The 22,211-nt window shown below is 36.7% G+C and overlaps 1 protein-coding gene and 2 pseudogenes across 2 annotated transcripts in view; 2 read left to right on the top strand and 1 right to left on the bottom strand.

Moving 5' to 3' along the window:
* Positions 1-22,211, top strand: part of SPTLC2 (serine palmitoyltransferase long chain base subunit 2) — an 88,619-nt gene that overhangs the window by 47,886 nt on the left and 18,522 nt on the right. The gene's annotated exons all lie outside the window — the stretch shown is intronic.
* LOC111737953 lies at positions 8,528-8,645 on the bottom strand (annotated as a pseudogene).
* On the top strand, positions 11,393-11,511 carry LOC111737919 (annotated as a pseudogene).

The following is a 22,211-nucleotide window of genomic DNA, read 5'->3' as shown; positions in this document are numbered from 1 at the left end:
GAAGTAGAGCTGTAGTCATATGGCACAGTTAATATTTCTGAGCATATTTTTAAATCTTACTATAAATCACAGACTTACAGAAAAGTTTGAAATACAGCACAAAGAACTTTTTTTCCCTGAACCATTTAAAAGGAAGTTGCCAGTTTGAAGCCCCAGCAACCCAAATGCTTTAGTGAGTATTTCCTGCAAAGACATTTTCCTACATAACCACAATACAACCATCCATAGCAGAAAGTTGACTCTAATACATTAAGTGATATAAACATGAAATCTAATTATTTCAATAACTAATACTGATACATTATAACTATTACTCAGACCCCATTTAGGTTTTACCAGTGTCCCAAGGATGCAGATAGGTTCAGAATCACGTATTGCATTTAGTTGTCACCTCTCTTTAGTCTTCAGTCATAGTTCCTCAGTCTTTTGTTGACTTCCATGACATGGGCACCTTTAATTATTTTATTGAATATACCTCAGTTTGGGTTCAGTCATTGTTCTCTCACGATTAAAGTTCAGGATGTGTATCTTTAAGAGGAACAGCACAGAAGTTGTGCTGCGCCTTTCTCTGCATCCTCTTTGTCTTCTCAACTAAATGTATCACTATCTTTAGGGTGTTTAGGCCTGAAATCTCAGTTTTCCTCAACCCAAGTTAAGTTTCGTTGATTCTGCCTCCCATTTCTGCTTATTCCCACTATCACATTACTATTTCAGGTCCTGATTACCTATTGCTTAAACTGTTGCCCCAAACCATAGCTGCCTTTTTCTTACTCCAGTCTTTCCTATACGCAATCCCTTGTTAATCTTCCTAACACATAGCTCTGTTTGTCATTGTCTGCTTAAAGATGCAGATATAGAAAATAACAATCTTTAGAAGCTCCCAGTTGCATACAGAATAGTCCACATTCTTTATATGATGCTCAGGATCCTCCGTAGAGGATTTATGAGTAATAATTTGTTTTTTAAAATACAAATGCAGTCTTTGATTTAACAGTGTTACTGATTTTTCTCATTGAGAAAATCTTCACATTTTTATGATACATTTGGTTTGGCCTTCACTGTCTTAGCCAGGTCCTCTTGTAACCAGAAGCAACCACACTCATAAGCTAGCTTTCAAAGCCAGGGTAGCGATGGCTCCACAGATAATGGTAAAGCAGGTTAGACTTGAATTGAAATGTAAATACTTGCTTGCCTCTGAATACTTCAGTTGGGTTTTAGGGTTGTCCGTAATGTCTGTTGCAAGCAAAGCTATGACCTGTGTAGGATTGTAGGGCTTGTGGCCCCGTGTGTTCCTCACACAGTGGCTGGCTACTGTTCTCTGTGACCTTAGCATGATTTTTCTCTGTTTTTCCCCAAACCAGAATTAGTGGATCTGAAATAGTTGTTCTATAATGATAATACTGCGAACTATGAAATGCTGAACAACTCTTTCATTTAAGATGAAGTCCAAACTAAAATATGGCTTGGGTTGTTGGGAGTTAAAAAAAGAAAACATGTAGCTTTGACAATTGGAAAACTTTTGTTTGTTTAACACAAATGTAGTGAAATATAATATTGTTTTTAATTAGTTTCTAGTTTTTAGGGTCAGCTAAAGCATGGAAGGTTTAACTATGGTTATAAACCAGATATAAACATCAAAAACCTTGACAATGTAAAACTAGCTGTGAGAAGGCAGGAGATGTAGAAAGAGGGGAAAGGGAGGTGAGGGACATGCAAGTGTATCAGTTTCTGGTATCATTCTTGGTGGAAACTCAATAGGTACAATCTTAAGTTTATAAATCCACACATTTTGAAGTTAAGACATAGTCTTGAAATTTATGAAGGTAACCAGCCACTAGAAGACTTAAAAATAGTAATATTACAAAAATTGATGGTGATTAGTGGAGGAAACATGGAAAGTAGTAGGAGTACAAATGCCTAATCTAGACACCATCTGGGCGGAGGGGGAACTTCTATTTTTTAGTTGATAATATCCTTTACTACTACTATTTTATTTTGCCATGTGAATGTTTCATTTCTAATTACAACTTTTTTATTATTACATTCCAGAGAAAGTTAATAACTTATGGAAATGAATCCTGCTTAAAATAAAGATTGAAACTAAGGTTTAAACATACATTCAAATAGTATATAGTTGCTTGTTAATTAATATTTTCATCTTTTTTTGTGAGAAGACGTATTGCTCTTTGGGGACTAGTGTGTAGAGGCTTCAGAAAAGCTGCAGCATGCAAGGGAAGTTGACATCCATTCTTTCCCTGCTTTGCAAGCACTCCTTTCTTCCTCTCAACCTTTTCCACGTTTCCCCTCCAAATCCTGTTCTTTTCCCAAAGAAGAGAGAGACGTGTGACTAGATTGATATAGATACCGAAAGGCACCATATTTAGGATCCATAATCAGTCGACAGTGGATGAGAATTGTGTTGCCAGTGTGCTTGTATCTTGAGTGGACATACTGAGTTAGAAAAGGCTGGTGGGTAGAAAAACTAAAACCTAGGAAATTCTGACAAATTCCATTAGACATTTGAAATTCTGGCTTTTACTTCACACATCACTAATCCACATCCAGTCATGGAAATTTAGCTGTAAGATCTATTTATGAATCAAGGCAAAATGTCTTACCAAAGAAACAAAAATTGTGCTTATCCATTTTTCAAAGTTATGCTTTGATATATTTTATTTCTGGCTAAAGATGTAGTTAATAAAATGCATAGCACCCAACATAGTGTCTGACATCTAGTAGCCTTTCAATAAATTTGCTCAATGAATGAATTCACACATGGCCAATAGATATTAGAAAATGCTGTGTTCTTAAAGTATGTTGCTTTTGTAGTTGAATGTTAAGCCAGAATGGCCAAATCATGGAACAAAACAAGCTAGATAGGTACCTTTTACTAGATAAATTTTTAAATGATGACAAATTCCTTTCTATGTAGAAAACTGTGCTTTTTGTACTTCTTAGTTTTGAAAGGAACCGAGTCCATTCAGGCAGTATTAGCGTAGGAGAAAGAATACCTTGGGCAAATTGAGGTGTAATTAAAATTAGGTTTGGCTCATTTGAATTCCTATAATAGACTCGTTAATGAGGTGTTAAATGATCACCTTGAGAATCTCAGGAACTATCAAAAACAAATTTCGGAGAACCAAATAAACTTTAAAAAATAAATAAATAAAAGCCTTCCAGGATCCCTGTGCTAATGGAGCAGAACTCTTAAAGAAAATGAAGTCTTTCTTAGGAGTGCAATAAAGAGAATTTCCTGCTTCTCTGCAGCTTCCAACATCCACTTGTTATGTTTGGCAGGCAGACTTTTGCTTTGCCTGAGCATAGGTACCCCTTTCTTCAAGCCCTGTGCTTCCTGAGCCCAGGAATGTTTGGGTTCCACTTCTTTTATTATTATTACTTATCTGTTTTACATAATTTGCTTATCTTGCTATTAGAAATTTATCTAAGTAAAAAACAAGTTTTCTAAGTGAATACAGTTTTATTCTTAGCCACGGTACAGATTAGCAGTGTATCTGACACAGGATCAGAGTAGATCGATGCCCTCCTATCTGGTAACTTACCACCTGGAACACCGAATATTAAAAAATATTCGATTCTGCATTTATCAGACATGTACGCAGCATCTGCTCTGTATCCTGTAGTGCGTGTGCTGTTGAGGAATGCACGGTTGAACAATACTCAATCCTTGCCTTTGAAAAAACGTAGTCAAGTCTAGTAGTAGGAGTAGGATTCCGGGGAAGGACTAATCTCAGAGCCATGGATAAATTCTTCCTTTGCTCGGCTTCCCCTTCTCTCAGTTTCCTTCTTCCTGCTCTCTGAAAACCTCCTCCCTCATCCACCTACCCCCTAAAACCTTAAACTTCCTTAAAACCAGCTAATTATGTGAAGCATACTCGGATCTTAACACTCTAGGTTCTTGATCAGTCTCTGCAGATTTTTTCTGTAGAGGATATATCACTCTACTAAATTACCAGCAATCAAAGAAAAATAAGGATTTTCCTTTTGTAAAGTAGCCTCTTCATTATCTAGCTTAAAAGGTTTTTTAACCAATGGCTTTAGCCTTCTGATATCAGCAAGCAATATGACCAGTTTACAGGTAGAGAAGTTTGAGCTCAGAAATGGGATGTTTTTTCAGTATCTTGTCTTAGAATAGAATGTGCTTTCCTGAACTCCATTTGCTTGTACTTCTGAAGTTGCATTAATGATATTTAACATTTTATTAAAATAGATTATTTTATAACTTCTGATTTTCTCATTTCTGGTCTGCTTATTTTCTAAAAAACAGCTAAGTTTACTTGTTAGTAATCAGTCCCACAGATGAGAGCCCTTTGGGGCATTTGCCTACCAGTTCCCTCTCTGTGAAGCAGTAGTAACCCCTTTCACCTCCCTCTCTGCTCCAGAAATCTATTCTGAATACTCATGTTATCGGGACAAAAAGGGGTCCATCTGCCTGCACACATCTAAGCCAGAGAAGAGATATGTGCAGATTTAGCAGCAGAGAAAAGTAAGGTTTATTAGAGAATTGCAAGTCCCGGAGACACAGGCAAGCTGTCACTCAAAGGCCTGGCTCCCCCAGTGTCTTGGGAGTACAGATTATAGGGAAAAATCAGTAATCATGGAATCTAAGGGAGTTGGGGTCATGGGCGCTACTGATTGGAGGATTGCGGGGGGATGTGGTAATTGATCATTGTGTCCGGTTCTGGAATCAGCTGTGTTGTCATCCCATCTAGTCCCAGCCAGTAGGGTTATTGTTCTGCCTCAGTAGGGCCTGGGGCTGAAACACATCTAAAGCCAAGATGTTATCCCTAAAGTCCAACTGAAACCTGTTGTGCTCATGTTATAGACCTGTGGCTTGGTTAATCTTGAATCCTAAAGCTTAATGATTAACATCCCATTTCCTGCTTGCCCCAAGAATCCTTGCTGGCAGCAATTGTGCCTACAACGTTTACCTTGGCATAACTCACGGGTTACAGTCCTAAACTTATCCCCAAAGTTCACCACGAAATATCTCGCTTTTATTATTATTTTCACATCATTCTGGTACAGTGGTCCCCAACCTTTTGGGCATTAGGAACCAGTGTTCCTATGAGAATCTTAATGCCTGATGATCTGAGGTGGAGCTGAGGCCATGATGCTAGAGCTGGGGAGCTGCTGCAAATAGCGATGAAGCTTCGCTTGCTGGCCCTCTGCTTACCTCCTGCTGTGCAGCCCTGGTCCTAACAGGCCAGGGTGCCAGTGCTCAGCCCAGGGATTGCAGACCCCCACTCTAGTATATTGATAGTCTTTGGTAACAAATGACATCATTCTGTTTTATAGCATTCTGTTTTCAGTAGTGACATTTTCATTCACAAAATATAGTAATTCTTGGTCGCAGAAAATGTCAAATCCTAGAAAATGTGTCATTCCTACGTGTGATAGTAACGTCGTTCTCGAACAGTTTTTAGCCGAATATTCATTTGATGATTTATGTATACATTTCTGTTACATCAGGATTAGAGACAAGTTCTGTTTAGAAAGATGTTTTTATATTTTATTTTCATATTGAAAACCAATCCGATTTGCCTTAGCCTCAAAGAGCATGTTTATGTAAAATTAACACTGGCAGTGAGCTGCACTTTTGTCTAAACAGGAAACAGGTTAAAGGAACAGGTATACAGAGAATAAGGGCTAAGGGCGGAAAAAAAGCAAGTATGTCACAGTGTCACATGTCTGGGCATAACCAGCTTGAATCAGAGAAAAACTATACTAAAGAAATAAGGTTTGTGTAACACAGTCTGTTTCTTCTGCCACTCCTTTCTCTTGCTAATAAAAGTTTCTGGCCACAAGAAACTTTTGTGTCTTGTTTCAGAGTTTGTTTGAAGCTGGCTATTAAGTTGCCTACAGGCAGCAGCCTCGAAGCTAGCTTTTGAACAAATGTAGACTTGTTCATTTTGTAAAATATTGTCCTTAATACAAAACATAAATAAGGAGTTTGCGTATGTTCCTCTGGGACAAGAAAGGAGCCCTGAACTAGATGCCCCTCATTTAGGAGATGTGGTAAGATGATATAGAGAAACGAAACTTTTGATTGAAGTATCGGGGGCCAGGCTTTTTTTTTTTTTTTTTAAAGATTGAAGTGAGTGAATTACCTGAGTTTTATTTCATAATAAAATTTCTTTTAAAGATTTTCTCCACAATTTGATTTGTTCAGTTAACTGTCTGGCTGAGATGTATGACCATTACTTCAGCCTGTTCTCATCGCTTCTAGTTCGTCAACTTTATTGCCCAGATTGTTTTGTTTGTTGAAGAATAACTTTCTAAACCTTACCATGGTTGGAATTGCATTTTTTCCCCCCCAGAAGTATTTCTGAGGACTTTGTCTAGTAGACTTGATCCTAGTTTTTCATCAACTTTATTGCCATTTATCGATACAAGAATACTTAATATGTATAAACAAGTGATAAGATAGATGGACTGTTCTCAATTAAGAACCAGATACCCTGATGACTTGCCAGGTTTGAATTTTCTGAAGAAGAAATTTTTTTTGATAGTCACCTATGGTTTTTCTAATGATCTGAATATTCGTATCTGCCTGCCATCTACTTTGGCAGTAGAGTGAGATTCAGAAGATACCTCATTAAGGAGTCCCCTTTTAAGCCTCTGTTCTGAAACTTTGTCCGTGGACCATCTGCATCCGAGGTGCTTTTAGTATGGTGGTTTCTAACATCAACACACAGGAAAGTTTAAAAATTCGTAATAATGCCAAAGTCAGTGTCCCTTTGCAGACTACATGGCTCTCCAAGGGTGAGACCCTGGCAGGGTGTCATTTTAAAGCACTCCACATGATTTTAATGTGCAGCCCGGGTAGAGCACCACTGCTGCAGAGCTTGTTAAAAAGGAGGATTATAGTCCACTCTACAAGACCACTGAGTCTTGGTGGACAGGGCCCTAGTATATGCATTTTAAAGAAAATCTCAGTCAGTAATGCAAGCTAACTTTTAGGAGATTTAAAGGTTATCTCGGTGTTTTGTTTTGTAGTTTTGGTTTATTTGGTTTATTTGTTTTATTTGTTTATTTGTTTTGTGGTTTTGGTTTATTTGGTTATATCTTGCTTACATCAAAGAGAACCAAAAGCAACCGTGATTGGTGGTTATTGGGAGAAGGAAAGGAAATCGCAAGATATATCTTTCTTTTAAAAGAAATAAGGGAAATGTTGGCTTGTGGAACAGGAGTTGGGTAAAGCTAAGTTGCCAATTTTCATTGCTTTTGAAAAATCTAAATGCCTTGATGCTTCTTTCTAAAGAGCTGATGGTCCTTGCTGAATGAATCAGTGGCATAAGTGGAGAAGTTCGAAACCAATTAGGGGAGGGGAAAGAGAGAACTAAGGATGTATAGACCTGGTCAGGCTTCTTAAGGCTGGTTGGAATTACTTTTATTTTACTTTTTTTTACAGACCATTATTCAGAATCTGAAATTTTCTAGTACATAACCTACAAATGGCCTTGCCTACTATGCACTTTTTTTTTTTAATGTTCAGTACTAATCAGTTGGTGAAACTCTTATTTATTGCCTTGCCTTCTACCCCTAAAACTATAGTTTAATTCTAGGCTTAGCCTTTACCAGTGATTGCCTTATTTGCTAATAACCCTCCTCATGTGAAGGTGGGTGCTTGACCACAGTATACATATTTCCTCATTCCTTTAGTTCTGTCTAAAAATGTCTTGTGATATGTTTTAGCCCCGAAAGAGGACAGTAGGATAATCTTTGGACAAATTAAGACTTTCCTGGCTGTTACTTGGCACCCTTTAAAACTAAGTTCCTTAATTTTTCAGAGGCATTTGGCCTCCTTTGTTTTTTTTTGTTTAAGACCCTCTGTTTCTGACTACATGAAAACCATTCTTTTAAACTGATTATATTGAATCAACAACTTTAAGCCTTGGCCCCTGCTGCTTGTTGCACATCCTGTGACTGTCCTCAGGAAATCCTAGTTTTTGGCATTGAAACTAATTAAAGGATTAAGCTACTACTAGGGAGGGGGTGATAAACAGTGCTCGTGAGAGGAATTTACTGTGCAGTGCTTGAGGTTAACGAAAGCTGCTCTAGTTGCAGATGAGAGAAATAGCAATGATAATATGCGAGAGTACATTCAAATACTTGGATGCATTCTTGTACAAAGGTAAAAAACCAAAGGGCTACTTTAAAACAGTATCCATAGGGTAGGGGGAGTCAGTCTGCTTTGATGTTCATTAGCTTGACAGTTACCCGTGCTGAGCACTTTCATATTTGTCACCAGTCTAGCAAAATAGGGCCTTTGTCTACGAGATGGTAAACCTGCTTCCCATTCATTTTATTTTAGTGTTACCAAGGTATTGAACACTTGCTTCCTGGAAGTTCCTTAGAAATACCACTTTTACAAGATGGTTCACTGGAACACAAAAATTTCCAGTACCATTTAGCTGTTATTAAAGTTAGTCTGCTCTGGCTCTTGACTAATATTTCTTTTATTTTTGTTTCTGGTAACATTTTTATTTTTTATTATTTTCTTTTATGCCTACAGCACCTGGTCTTCGTAGGTAGTCTCCCATCCAAGTACTAACCAGGCCCGACCCTGCTTAGCTTCCGAGATCAGACAGGATCAGGCTTGTTCAAGGTAGCATGGCCTAGACTCTGGTAATGTTTTTAGATAAGATACTTAATCCTTCTTTCCCTGAGATCATGTAGAAAACCTGAACATATAATTCAAACTCCAACATAGCATGGCTTTAAAAATAGCTTCACTGATATTTTCTCTTTATATCCATGCTCTGCTCTCTCTGCCACCCCTACTTCTCCAGTCCCATTTGGTACTTTAAGATATTTTTAGATACAGTGATCTTCCATATACATTTCTTCAGGTGTTCTCATAGAAGTTAAAGAACAAAGGACGACCTCCAAGGTCTGTTGATTTGTGTTTACTGGCATTCCTCTGTCCCTCTTTCTTTCCCCGTTCCAGTAGGCCATGAGATTTTACTCTTCATGATACATCCTGTTTGGATACTTGTGACACGTGTATAATTTCTTGATCTAGAAAGTGCTGTGATGAGAGTTGAAAGTACCTGCTGCCTTCTCCCCCCACTTTAGAGCTGTTCAAAGAAATTGACCATGGGTGATTAAGAAAGATAAGTGAGAGACTGCTGCTTCTTTAACAAAGAAAATTTTATGACTTACTTAAGAATTTATCCCTTTTCTTCCCAGCCCGCACACTAAGGTATCATCTAAATATGAAACGAAATATTGTGGAGTAGAAGTTCTTTCATGGTTTAACCTTGTTAATTATCAGTATATTTCTGTTGGCATGGAAATCATCTTCAGTGCCTATATACTCATAAGATTCATAAAATAAGCAAAAATTATCAAAATTTTAACAAGTGCCAAATGTTTACCAGTAATAGAAAGGTGTTTTCTTTTTCCTATCAGTGGATTTTTACCTTTACTTATTCAGTTTTAAATTATTTTGCATACTCTGTTCCTGGAGGAATGTTCAGGGACTGTGGCTACAAGTTTTTTTTTCCTAAGGTATTTATGACTACATATGTGATTTTTAGTAATGTGTGAACTACACCCCATCAATGACAGGGTGCTCTCTTCCCTAGAGACATAGAGTGCTATTTTTTTGCAACTGAATCTTTTTATATACAGTTTTACTTTGAGTCCAATTACAGCTTGAATTTACACATCTCAGGGATCAATCTATTAAGGATCCCAAATATGAGATTTTTTAATACCAAATTTAAATGAATTCATCTATTCATTCTTATTTTGTCCCAGATATTACAGATACATGTTACAGAAAGTAAACAGTTCCCTGTGATCTCACTTCCCATGGATAACCAACGTCACCTCTTCGGCATATAGTCTACAGATTTCTTCTTTTGCATATACTTACATACAAATAATTTTTATTACTGTTTTTACTTTTTAGTAATAGTATATAAATAACACCACTTGATTTGAAGAGTTTGGTAGTTGATTATTATGGGAAGGAAGGAAGTGAGGCTGTTTATTGCCTTTTTAGCAATTATTGGGATCAGTTTCATTCTAGGGTTGTTAGAATTTACTGCATAATTTTTGACAACAATAACAGATGAGTTCTCTTCGAACACCTCCTATCCCCGCAGTGTTTAATAGAGCTGAAGAATAACAAGAGAAGGAAATTACATTGTCAGAGGTACCCTTAGCTTGTGAATTCTTCGTAAATGGGGTGCTAACAATGCCTAAATAAGTGAAAAATAAGTCGTCTCGAATGTTGGAGTCTGGTCATTACTGTAAATGAAGTTTTCCTTATTGTTCCTGCATTTATGTGCGAACCTCCATCTGATGGCTCCCCATATACGGCTGATATTATACCATATTCTCTCTAAAGTGTTTTTCATTAAAAAACGAAATAAACTGTCACTGTTCCTTATTATCTCCCCCGCCCTCCACCACTGCACCTCACTGTTCTAAGAGCCGGTGAGTGTTGAGTCTAACCAGTTGCCCTCCTAAGCTTTTGACCAGTGAGACTTGCCCTCAGAACACAGATACTTCTGGGCAGGACGCGCTTTTCTCTGTGCCGACTTACGCAATGGTGGTTCTGATAGACAATTTTGACCTACATGTAATGACTGACAAATGTGTGCAAGTGATAGAACTATCACACAAATCAGGAACGGATTATGCCAGGTGTTCAGATGCACATTTTATGACTTCTGGGAGTTTCTTCACAGAAGGACACGGCTAGTAATGATCAGCAAGAAATAGGATTACTTAGTTAAGGCCGTGATGGTATAAAGCATCATAGATGTCACTACAGCCTGAGAGTATTAACCAGTGATTCTGAGGATAGTAGTTAAACAGTAGCATGCCATGGCTGCAGGCAGTTCAAGAGAAGAAGCAGTCTCCTCTGTTCCTTTCTAAAAGTGCATCTCTGTAGACATTGTGTTGGGACACATTCCATACAGAGCCTACACCCCTCCTAAAAGGGGGTATGTGTGTGTCTAGACCATGCAGTCTGTGTACATAGAATCTCCACATTTCTAAGCTCAAAACAATAATTTAAATGAAAGTAGGCCACCATAAGGCATTGCTTGGGAAAGGTTTCTTTTGACAGATGAATGTACTGCTTTTAGTTGAAGTGATTTGTTCTTCCAGTTAAAATGGTTGCAAACACACCTTCTTAGTGCAGTTACTTTTTTGCTTATACTTGGATTTTGTCTGTTACACATATTTTTGGTTCTGTGAACAGATTGTCTACAGCACATTCATAATCACAGTCTAGCTCTGCAACTAAATATGTGTATCAGTTGTTTTCCCCTCAGTGGAACTGGCATGTGTGGACTTATGCCAAAATTAAATGTTAACAGTAAAATAAATCTGCTTTTAAAATAATAAAATAGTCTACGGCCATGCTACCCTGAACAAGCCCGATCCTGTCTGATCTCAGAAGCTAAGCAGGGTCAGGCCTGGTTAGTACTTAGGTGGGAGACCACCTAGGAAGACCAGGTGCTGTAGGCGTAAAAAATAAAAAAAATAAGGAGTTTTAAGATGACAAGGTCCTTGCAATCTGTGAGGTCAACCAAGGGTTGCCATGCCTAAAAAATAAATAATAATATGTATTTCAAATTCAAATGGACACTTTCTTGATTATCTGGGCATCATTGCTGCTGTACCTCACCCTTCCCCCACTGCACAGTAATTAAAAATGTTAAATTTATTTTATTAGCAGATAAGAGTGGTGTCTGTTACATTTTAATATTTTTTAGTCTTTTTAAGGGCCTGTTTCTTTATTTGATACCTGATCTTTAAAACATCCAGAGGGACCTTCTTAACCACCTGTATCTGGCTTGGCATTTTATTAGTTTCAGTTATGTTGAGGCAGGAAAACATTTTTTCCTTACCCTTCTAAGTTAATCTGGCTGGCCTAAGAATTGAGACATTAACAGTAGAAAATCAGATTTAATTAAATACATACATACGGGGAATCCACATAAACATGGGAGATTCTAAAGACAGGTAGAATATTGCATTTAAAGGGAGGGAGAAGGGGATTAGGGGTTTGGGCCTTCAGAGGAAAGGAAGGCAATTCACAGGAAGATGAAAAGAGCGAATGTTTGGTAAACAGATGTTTGCTGGGCCATACAAAAACAGTGGGACACAGAGAGGAATTTTAACAGACTTTGCCAGATTCCTCCCTGTCTACCATGCCTAGTTCATATTATACTATATAGTTGACCTTTGAACAACATGGAGGTTTAGGGACAACACCCCAAGCCGTCAAAAATCCACCTATGACTTTTGACTCCCCCAAAACTTTACTAATAATCTACTGTTAACCGGAAGGCTTACCAATAACATAAATAGTCGATTAACATGTGTTTTATTGTAAGAATGTACTATGTACTGTATTCTTACAATAAAGTAAGCTAGAGAAGGGAAAATGTTATTAAGAAAATCATACGGAAGAGAAAATGCATTTATAGTACAATATGTATTTATTGAGAAAGATCCGTGTACAAGTGGACCCACATTGTTCAATCCCAAGTTGTTCAAGGGTCAGGTTCTCTGTGGTGATATCTTCCTTCCTGGATCTGATCCTTTATCTAAATTCTTTTAGACATTACAGAGAAGGTCAGAGGTTCTTTCTAAGTCTTTTTTTTCCTTAAAATAATCTTCATGCCAAAGAGACACATCTTGGGGTGGCAAATTTTGCTCCCTTATAGCCACAATAAGCATTTCCATCATTCAGCAGTCATTTTTTGACCATTTATCATGTGCCAGCCATGAACAATGACATAGTCCTTCAAAAGCTGCTTAAGGTGAAATGCTCAGTTTTTGAATTTTCAAAAGAAATAACATTTTCCTAGTATTTTCTAATACCTCCTACCCCTTCTGTTTTTGTTAATTTTTATTCTCTACATTTTGGTGTCTGATTAGGCCGTAGAATTAGAAGAGTCACTTCGCACGCTTTTTCTCTTTTTGTTCAATATCTTCGTCTCCTTAGAAGACAAAGTGTGTGTGTGTGTGTGTGTGTGTGTGTGTGTGTGTGTGTGTGTGTACACATACGTATTTTCATCGATTCCTAGTTTTCTCCAGTTTGAAGATGGAGTAATGACTTGAAATATTGTTACAGGTAAAATAATTTTTAAAAATGAATTATCTTACACATGTAATTTAAAATAATGAGTTTTAAACACCACATGTCAGGCATTTCATTAAGCACTTTACATGCATTATCTCATTTAATCCTTAAAACAATTGTACAAAGTAGGTGTATGATCATCATCATCATTCTCATTTTGCAGATGAGGCTTAAGTATCGCAGAGAGGTTAAGTATCGCAGCCAAAACCATACTGCTGGTAGGTGATGGAACCAGAATACAAACTGAGAGAGTCTGACTTGAGAAGCATGTATACCACCAAAGAACCAAACTAAAGTGGAATTATTGGTTCCTCTTTTTCTCAGAACTGCTTTTACTGTTTTGATGTATTACATTGAAATGGCTGTTTGATCATTTCAGGTTTTATGCCTATTCCAGATTATTAGATAAGAGAATCAGTTTAGCCCAGGTAGAGACAAGATTCCATCTCTGTTAAGGTAAGGAGTAGTTTTCAGAAAAAGAGGGATTCTGTTTGCCATCTTGAATAATCAGATTTGCAAAGGTAATTTGCCTCACCTGAATGATAATTAGTGGGTGATGTGATGGTAGAGACAGTCTAAATCAGTGAATTAGGGGAAACTGGTTAAAACTAGCTTTGGAAATTTGGTAATAATGGTGGAGGGTAAAATATATGAAGCATATTTATAAACTGTAAATCAGAGATTTGGAGAATGATTATAGGTTAGTAACGTCGGCTGTGTCCTGAGTTACGTCGATTAAGAGTATGCTAAAGAATTAAAAAATGGAGAACTAGAAACAATGAGGGGAAAGTAAGATAATTCTTTATTTCATCTTTGAAAGCTAAGTCAAAGTCAAAGAGTCAAAACATCTAGTGTTATGTGGAAGATGATACAAATGGCATAATTTGAAGATAAAAATACACAAAGGAGGGGTAATAATAATAGTGGGCATTTATTGTGTTTACTATGTACTGAACACTGTTTTAAGTGCTTTGCATTAAATTCTCAGGAAAAATATTAGACATCATTCTCTCTCTTTTACAGAGTGAGGCAGCTGAGAGGTTAAATTGCTTACCCAAGGTCACAGAGTTACTAAGTGGTAGAGCCAGGATTTGAACCTGGTTGTCCAGTGCCAGAATGCTTTTTGCGCACAAGATATTGAATTATTACTTGCCTTAATGTAATGAATATAGGTAATCCTGCTGTGGAACTCAAATTAGTTTGAACACATAAAAGGGTTTTTATTTTCTCAGAATATTTCAACTTTAATGTCTGCTATGTGTTCTTAGAGAAGTTACCCAGGGGAAAAAAAAACGTAGTTTTTGCCCTCAGAGTTTGCAGTTTGTTTTGAGGACGTAATACCACACATGAAAGGTGTAAGTACAGAAACGAGAACTTCTAAACAAGAGCAAATTAATGAAATACAAAGTAAAGGCATGTCTTAAAATGTGCCAGGAATTTTTCTGTAACTTTTTTTTCCCTGTCCTTCATCTTTCACAGTGCTCTTTGGAGTTGAGAAATACATAATCATTGGTAGAAATAACAAAAACAAAATGAAAATGGAAAAACAAATTGCTTGTATTTACTGATTTCCCTGATTTTCATCTAAACTGCATTAAAATTGTCCATAGGAATTTTCACTAGTAGAGTTGACCACCAAACTAATGGTAGAGAAAGACAGTTTTAAGGGAAGTGTGAATTTTTTTTTCTCAGAAGTTATCCCATAAGTCTTTAGTTTACATAGAAAAAAGTGACTGTGGGATAGATTATATTACATTTAAAATATGTATTGCTTAAATCTGACTTGTTGGCTGGAAAGATTAGGATGAAATGGGGACTATTTGCTAATGGGTGCTGGTTTTTGGGGGGAGTGATGAAAATGTTCTAAAATTAATCATAGTGACGGTTGCACAACTCTATAAGTACACTAAGAAACAGTGAGTCGTATATTTTAAATGAGTGAATTGTATGTAAATTATATTGTGATAAAACTTAACTTCTAAAATTATGTGTAGTATAAAAAATAATAAACTGGCATTTTAAAAAAATTTTTAATTAAAAAAACAAATTAAAATAAAAAAAGAAAGCCCTGCTCCTCTAAGTAACCAACCACCCATAGCAAATAAGGATAAAAACCCCAATGACTTCGTTACTGTACCTTTGAGCTTTTGAGCCGCTCTTCTCTTGCTCAGGCCCACATCCACGTCCACGTCTGGAAGTGTCCTGTTGCTTTACTTTCTCTTCTGATAAAGCTATTCTTTTCTGCTGTAAAAGAAAAAGAAAAGAACTTGACTTCTAATGAGTGAACGTTGTGGTAAACTATACATAGCAAAATTACCAATTTAGCCAATTTTAGGTCTACAGTTCAGCTGCAGTAATTAAGTACATTTTACAGTGTTGTGCAGCCATCACCACCATCCACTTCCAGAACCTTTTCATCCTCCCAAAAAGTAATTAACTTTTAACATGCCAATCCAATTTTGGAAACAGTAGGTTTGACCTACTTAATTGTAAGCCTTTAGACTCTATAAATACTTGCACCTCCAAAATTGATTTTTGTTTCTCTAAAGTTTTTTGCCTTTTTTGTTTCTCCTCAAACCTGCTTTTTCTTTTGTGTTCCCTATCTCAGTGACATCACTATTCATGAAGTTGTCTAAACAAGAAATTCTGGTTATATTTTCTTTCCTTTTATATCCCCTATGTTTATTTAATCACCAGAGACTATGGATTGTGCCTCTTAATATCTGTGAACTTGTATGCTCCTCTGTATCCCCACTGTTATTTACTTGACTTAGATTCCTGTCTACTTTCACCTGGATTTAATAGCCCATCATAGTAGAGAGATCAGTCAAGCAAAAGTGATTTGGAAGGGTTAAAATAAATAAACAATGCTGAAAATTAGGAATAGGAGACATGCATGCACAGACTTCGAGTAAAATTTTATGACTCCATGATGCCTTTCCTGACCACTCTAGTTCATGTTGGTCTTTCCCGCCTATTCAAGAGTCATTCATGCATTAAATATTTATTTAGTGCCCTCTGTGTGCTTTAAAGATTTTTAACACTCCAGTCTACCTTTAAATTCAGTTTTCCCTCAGGATTTGGTTCATGGATACCAAGATCTGCAGATGATAAAGTCCCTTATATAAAATGACAGAACCGTGCATACAGTCAGCTCTTCATGTCTGTGGAATCCCCAACTATGGGTTGAAAATATAGTTGTCGATCCACAGTTGGTTGAATCTGAAGACGAAAAACCTGGGAATATGGAGAGCCAATTGTATGTTTATTTTTTTAAAATCCGTATATAAGTGGACTTGCACAATTCAAACCTGTGTTTTTCAAGGCTCTACTGTATATTCTGAATCCACTGTTTAGACCCATTGCTATCGCCCTAGTCCAAGCCACCATCATCCCTCCCACACTCTCTCTGCTTCTGTCTTTGACTCTAAATATAGCATTCAGGGTGAAACTGTTGAGATATAGGATATCATATGAATTTTCTGTTTAAGAATTCTCTCAGGGGACTCTTACACCTCGTAAAGTCAGTCCTACCGTGAAGGCTTATGAGACCCTTGTGATCTAGCCCTTTGTCAGCCTCCTCTGTCCCACTCTGTCCTCCATCCCTCAGCTTCAGCCACACAGGCTTATCTGGCCCTTGGAAAAGCCAGTCATGCTTTTGCTTCTGGCCTAAGCACCTTATGAAGATAACAGTTGGTTCATTCAGGTCCTTTCTGAATGACACTTGAGGGAGGCATTTATCTTTTTTGCTGTCTACCTCCCACACTGGGAAAAAAGCTCCATGCAGGCAGGGATTTTTGTCTCTTATTTAATACAAAATAACCAGGGCCTAAAGCAGTGTCTGGCACAGAGTAGGTGCTTAGGATATATTTATTTTAATGTCTGCTTGCCTAACTCACAGTATATTCTCTCTTTATAGTCTTTCTGGTGAGATTTTTGCCTTTGGTGTAATGACTATTATACCATTTTTGTATCTCCTCTATCTCTGGAAAATGTACATGAAATAAATAATTTTTTTTTTTTTTTTAAGAAACGTACAGAGGTCTTTTACTGCGTTACACGCATCGTGCCATGAACACACAGGCCCCTCTCCATTGGCTCTCGCCACGAGCTGCTCTGGGCGGGGCAGGCTGGTGCCTCAGTTGAACCTGGTACCTTTCTCTCTTCTTTTTTTCATCATTTTCTTACACACATTTCAGGAAGCTGTCTTGGCTCTCAGAGTGCTTGATGTGCTCAGTACATACATTAATTCTCTTGGCAAGAACCTTGCCCATAACCTGTTTGTTCAATGCCAACCGCATGCTGGTAACACTGTAGGCAGTTCCAACTTTGCCACGGGAACATTGGTGGGCCTTTCCTTATTGAACAGTGCCCATCCCTGGATGTCTGCGACATCACCTTTCTTGTAAATTCGCACGCATGTGGCCAAAGGAACAACTCCATGTTTTCTGAAAGGCCTAGAGAACACAGTGCAGGTATTACTGCCTTTTCCCTTTGTGTTGTCATTTTGTCAAATTACTGGAAGATGGTGGTTCTGACTGAAAGTATTATTAAATTATTTTTAGGTACTAGATTTCTGGTGTGTTTTTTTTTTTTTTTAAGCAGTTTTATTTCTTAAAGTTAGGCTTCCCTGTGATTTCAAAAATGTCAGCAGTCCCCAAATTCAGCTTCTTTACTATTTTTAAGTTTCTCTAAGAAATCCTAAAGCATATTAACTACTGTCTGTGCAGTTTCTTTTAACTCTTACTTGATGAGCTTAACAAAAATTTGTCATCTTTTTCAAATATGAGCCCCTTTCCTTCAATTTACAATATCGAATTTGATTAAATTGTTCATCATTTATATGAAGTAAATAATATGGAACACATTTTTATAGATGTGCATATTTATTTTTTAAAAAACTAGATAGCAGTTATAATGGGGATTCAAAATTCAATTGAACTGATTTTCCCTGGACTCCCAAAAACCCCAGAAACTTCAGAATATTTTTTATTACTGTTGGTATCAAATCTAAATGTTCACTTGCCAACCCATTTCCCCTTTCTTGGAAGAAGTAAGTTATTTTTGGAACTCTGATTTCCTGGTTAAGCAGAATCAAGAATCCCAGCAGTTCTCACTATTAGAGGACATGCTTGCACATGTAAGGGAATGTTCTGTTTACCTAAGGCCTGGTTAGTTCAGGAACATCTTAAGCCCTGGAACAAATCCAGCCTTCCTTAAACCCGCTGCGTATACTCTCTCCACTCAGATTCACCCCTTTTAAAATGGAAGTCACACCCTCTACTTTCCAAATGAACCCATACCTCTAATTCAGCAAAAGTGTTCGTCCTAAGAAATTATCACTTTGCCAACATTACCACCTTTGACCTTCAGAATTTCAGGTTCCACTTTTCTGGAAGCACTTTTTTTCCTCCACAGTTTCAGGAGAACCTTTGTTATACATTGATATTGCGCTCACCCAGAAATGTTTAAGCTTTTAAAATTCCAAACTGAAATTTTCAGTGAACATGAAGCATTGGTTCGTGCTTTAGTACTTAAAGTGTCATCTTAACTTTTGCTTTGCTGAATAGTTCTGTCCTCCATTGCACCCTAGTAGTTTCACTTATAATGTCCCGTAGCTCTCCGAAAAGGCAGTCTTCCAGTAGGCATTCTGAATCAGATTTGTTACTAGTACTTTGTGCCAGGCTTCCATCAGCCCTCTCCCTCTTGGCAGAATATGCACAAGAAAAAGCTAGTAGTAAAACATCTAGGGGGAAAAAATGACTTCATGGGAATGAAAGTAGATGCACAGATGGAAAATAAATATTTTTATGTCCACCATTGTCTCATTTGTTCATTCATTCATGATTATTTTAAAAGCCAAAGAAGGAAAGAAAGTCAGGGCCAACCCCTTTATGCTTTCGTTTCCTGCCTCCAGGCAAGGGCTTTAACTCCGAAGTGCTGTTTTCATAACATTTTCCCTGTCTTAAAAATTCCTGGAGCACCCAGCACCACCTTGTTTTTAAGTAAAAGGGTGATTATTAAATAGTAGGTGGGTATATTTAAGATTATGAATTGTGAGATCAGAAATTTAACCTCATTCCAGTTTTTGACTTCAGTTGATTTTCCAAGTATTTAAACTTTTATTTTTGTTTAAGTTTTGACATTCATACAGTAAAGTACACAAATCTTAGGCTTACAATTCAATTAATAAATAACACACCCATCTAACCACCTGATAACAATATAGACTTATTTCTAGTATCCCACAGGCTGTCTTGTGCCTCTTCCAGTCCATTCCTCCTGGCCAAAGATAAGCCACTATTTTGACTTCTATCACTCTGTATTCTTGCCCATTCTTGAACTTTATATAAATGGAATCCTACATATAATACTTTACATGTAATCACTCTTTTGAATCTGCAATATTTTATTCATCATTATGCCTTCGATATTTATCTACATGTTTGAATGGAACAATAAATCATTTCATTGCTGTTTAGTATCATATTGTTTGCCTATGTTACAGTTTCTACATCCTGGACATTTACTAGTAGATTTGGGCTGTTATCAAGAGTTATATTTTTATACATGTCTTTTGGTATTTTGGTACACAATTCTTTTGAGTATATGTACCTAGGAATGGAATTACTGGGTCAAAGAATGGCATATGTTTAGGTTCAGTATAGTTCTTATCAGGAAGTAAGGCGGGTTAGTAGTTCATCTGGTAATATTTAGACGAGATTGGGTGTGTTCAGGGTGCTAAGGCCCTAGACTGATGTGGTAATATTTAGAGATATAATAACTGAAGCAAAATGTAATTTTCCCATAATTAGAAATTACTTTATTAGGAAAAAAGCACATCGAACCTGACATTGTGCTTGCTATATTACACATTTTCTGTCCTTCAAAGGGGTACTAAGAGCTTTGAAAATTACTATGGGAATAGCCTTTGAAAACATAGTTACATGTGACTTGATTTACCTGATATTATAAACACTTTTAAGGGGTCTTTGATATATAAGATCCAGTTTTAAATGTTGGTGGAGACACATTCTTGACACAGGAGAAGTAAACACTGAGAATATCTGAGTTTATTCTGTTTCTTTAAAAATACTTTTGAAGGGTGTCTTTTAACTCATATGAATGCTTACAACTAACTGAAACCATTTTGGGGGCTACCTACTCTATTTGAGAAAACCCTTGTATGCTTTGAGACTATGACATTTAAGGGGAAGAGGGGAAAAAATGCTTTGATTTCGAATTCTTTCAGCCATTTTAATTAACTGGAAAGTATAAGTCTGAAGGGTAGCAGTAATTTTATTTTATTTTTCCCAGGAAGGCAGATTATAACAACATATCCAGGAAATCTAAGAAGATTAGGAGCTGTGTAATGGAGTATAATGTGAGTTAGGGGATCAACTCTGGCTGAATATCATTTATATTTGTGCCCTTTATTTTAAAAGATTCAGTTAACTCTGGAAATGTTATTTTTGAAGTTGCAGCCTCGAACACATTTTTTGATTATAAGTTATATAAAAAGCTCATTAGCTAAATTGAAAATTATATCACTATTTAAGCAGGTGAGTACATGCTATGCTCTTTGAAGCATAAATTCTGAGTAGTTAGCACTAATGTCATTTAAGACAAAATGCTGCCCTTTGTATCGCTTACTTTAGTCCTGAGATTTTAGAAAATTTGTAGCTCATAGATCAATATCTGGTCTAATCGATACTTTTCTGGGAGGGCTCATGGAATTTTATTTGAGTAATAATACAGTAGTTCCTTCAGACCTTTAGATTACATGGTTGAGAATCCTGAGAATTCTGGATTAAGACTTGATAAAAAGTATTTCTTTCAAAAATGGCTCAAATGCAGTTGGTACAACTTCAAAAATCTATTTGGCAGTGGATAATAAATGTAGCTCTCAAAATCGGATTTTGTTTTGTAAAAGTGATTTAAAGTTTTCAACATACAGTGGTTACAATAGGTAGATGTTTGTGTTGCTCCTTCCACCTCCGTCCTCCACTCTTTTTAGGCTTTCCGTTTTCTTAAAAGAATTAATTAACTAATGATGCCATCATAACCTATTGATACTTTATATTCCTTCCTTCCTGAGTATAAAATTTATTTCAAAGACGTTGACGACTAAAAATGACCTATTAAAGTTATCTGCTATATTTTCTGAAAAATTAACTAGACACATTTACTTTTTCTGTCTGTGTCATGCCAAGCTGTGGATTTTTATAGAAGAGGATCTAAAAATGGTTTAATTCTAATAAACCATATTGACAAAGTCCAAAAGGACAACCACAGAGTAAGGTTCATTTGTAAGGTTCAAGAGAATCAGTGCAGAGATCTTCTCCAAATTGCATTTGTTTCTTGTCACCCTTAAAAGTAAAGGTTTATGTTTGAAAAATAGAGAACGCTGACCTCTTATATTACCATCTATTCTTTCTCAGGCAAGGATAAACACTTTTTAAGAGTGTTGTTTTTTTTTTAAACAAGGCTAAATTTTCTTTGTTTTTAAATCTGTGGTAGACCAGATACCGCCGCAACTGTGCAGTGAGAAAACGCCATAGAACTCAATTAATTGATCAGACTTAAGTAGCAAGTATACTTCTTGCATTAATATTAGCTGGTTTTTCATATGACATTTAATTCTAAATGGGTAGCTTTATTGTCCATTAAAATTCAGTGTCATCTCAAGAATAGGGGATAACTGCTTTCTAGGATATATAAATGTCAAAGCTTACTGATTTATTTACATTTATTTGGCTGTTTCTCCTGTTATCTTTTAAATTATTAGATTAAACCATACAAAGTTGCCCTTTTTATGTCAAAATAGTCAAATATCGGCAGTTTCATGGTTCAACCTTGTAGGATAAACAGACTACTTAATTTCTGTGCTTCACTGTGACCACCGTTTCTGATGTAGTTGACTTCTTTCCCTAGCACTGGTCTTGATTCTTCCACTCAGTCTTTATTCCTTGCTCATTAGCGATGATTGTAGTTTGCTAATGAAGATGAGTTTATTGGAAGAACCACTCTTCACCCATCTCATACTTGCCCTGTGTCTCCTTAGGCTCTTTCACTC

The sequence above is a fragment of the Pteropus vampyrus genome, unplaced genomic scaffold (genome assembly GCF_000151845.1).
Source record: "Pteropus vampyrus isolate Shadow unplaced genomic scaffold, Pvam_2.0 Scaffold32, whole genome shotgun sequence".
NCBI lineage: Eukaryota > Metazoa > Chordata > Mammalia > Chiroptera > Pteropodidae > Pteropus > Pteropus vampyrus.
This window is presented reverse-complemented; position numbering and strand designations above follow the sequence as displayed.